Source organism: Epinephelus moara, chromosome 17, assembly GCF_006386435.1.
Source record: "Epinephelus moara isolate mb chromosome 17, YSFRI_EMoa_1.0, whole genome shotgun sequence".
Taxonomy (NCBI): domain Eukaryota; kingdom Metazoa; phylum Chordata; class Actinopteri; order Perciformes; family Serranidae; genus Epinephelus; species Epinephelus moara.
Genome location: NC_065522.1, coordinates 1,177,134 through 1,179,031, shown reverse-complemented (window position 1 = coordinate 1,179,031; position 1,898 = coordinate 1,177,134).

Genomic DNA, 1,898 nt, shown 5'->3' with positions numbered 1-1,898 from the left:
TACAAAATACGCAATGCGAAAAGAAAACAAAAGGTAAGACTTAAATTAATTACAAACAAACAGACACAAATTACTGCTTTCCTCCCTCCCTCACGATTTGCAAGTATGGCACCCTGAATCAGAGCATTTAATTTTACGTGGCTTCGAAAAGAAGATTTGAAAAGCCCTCTGGTAGTTGAATGGCTCTGGGACAGGCCCATTTATGGCAACCCACTGGATCCATGGTGTGCGTGATCCGGCCGAGGCGCGGGTGCCGGAGCAAATAGCGGCCATTCAAGTCCATGTAAGCTGTAAGGTCCACCAGCTGCGGCCTAGACGCAGCTCTGCGCTCCGCTCTGCTAAAAACACGCCGCCGCGCAACGGCATGTCAATTTGCACAGACCAGATGAGTAAGACAGGAAGTCAGGTACAGAAAAGACGAGAGTATCCAGTCAATTTTCACAATAAAACACCCATGAAAACTCCGGATCGTATTTCACATGGCTACATCAACATGATGTGACATGCAACTACCATGAGCCAAATGAGAACGAGAAAGTTTTCAGAGCTTACTTCAATGGTGCTGTGTGTTGCCGTGCAGGTTAAGAGTTGTCTTAAATACAGCCACACAATTCTCTACTAATGCAGTTCCGTATATTCGGACACTGCGAGCTTGGACCTCCTGGACCAAAACATCAGTTTCCTCCTGGGAAAAGTTTGGACGTCCGACGCTGCTGCTCTCTTCTGCCATGGCAAATTGAGTAAACTCTCATTACGCCTTCGCGTGGCGCACTTAAGGGCAAGGAGAGGGGCTCATTTGATTGGTGTGATGTGAATCGGCTGTGTGAAACCCACCCCACGCCTTCTCTCCTCCCTCTTTCCGACTTGCGCAGGTAGGAGGGATGGAGGTGGGAAAGAGGAGTAGCTGCACCAGCGCGCACGGTGTGCCCAACTTGCAAAATCCGCCTGGCCACACCCAGTGGGCGAAGCGCAGGTGCGCTGCACCTCCACCTTGCCCGGTCTGCGAAACTAGAGGCCTTTATCACAAACTAGTTCTCTGTATCACACTGTTGGATGGACTCCCTCTGTCAAGAACAAATTGCCATCTCATGGTATTCATTCATAAGACTCTGCTGTTGAAACTTCCAAACTACCTCACACAATTTGTGTCAATTAAATCTTGAGATCTACAGAGCACAATCCAGTACCTACTTAACCTGTAAACTTAAAAATCTGTGGATGGACCTCAGAAGAGCAGTGCATGAAGACAGCCCAAGAATCTCACAGAACTAGAAGCCTTTTGCAGGAAGAGTAGATGAGAATCCCCCAAACAAGAACTGAAAGACTCCTGGCTGGTTACAAAAATTGTTAAGAAGCTGTGATACTTGCCAGAGGGGGCACTACTTAGAATTGACAGTGCAGGGTGCCGAAAACTTTGCTTCGGGCCCTTTCCCTTTTTCTTATTTTGAAACTATAAAAGATTGAAATTAAAAGGGCAATTCTGCTTAAAATACAAAAGAAATGTGTCATCTTTAAAATTTTGCCTTGTGGAAATCAGGTCATCTTTTACTTACTTAAAGGGGCAATAAGCGAAATCGTTTCACCGCTAGGTTCGCCCACCCTGCAGCAGGGACTATCACATCCAGACGGTCCTGGTGTTTTTTCCGCAGGCTCCGCTTCACTAAGCTTCACTCAGCTGCCCGATATACCCGCTGCTTCTTCCCACATTAACCTGAATAACAAACCAGGGCTTGGTGCTCCGTTTGGATCCAACTGGCTGTGTTAGCAGCTGAGTGAAGTGGGAACTGCCCATTGGTCCGACAGCCCATTGGTTCGACATCCCATTGTTCCGACCATATTAAACCCATTGTTCCGAAGTCCGTTCCGAAATCATCATGATGCCCTGTGGTTAAGGTCTG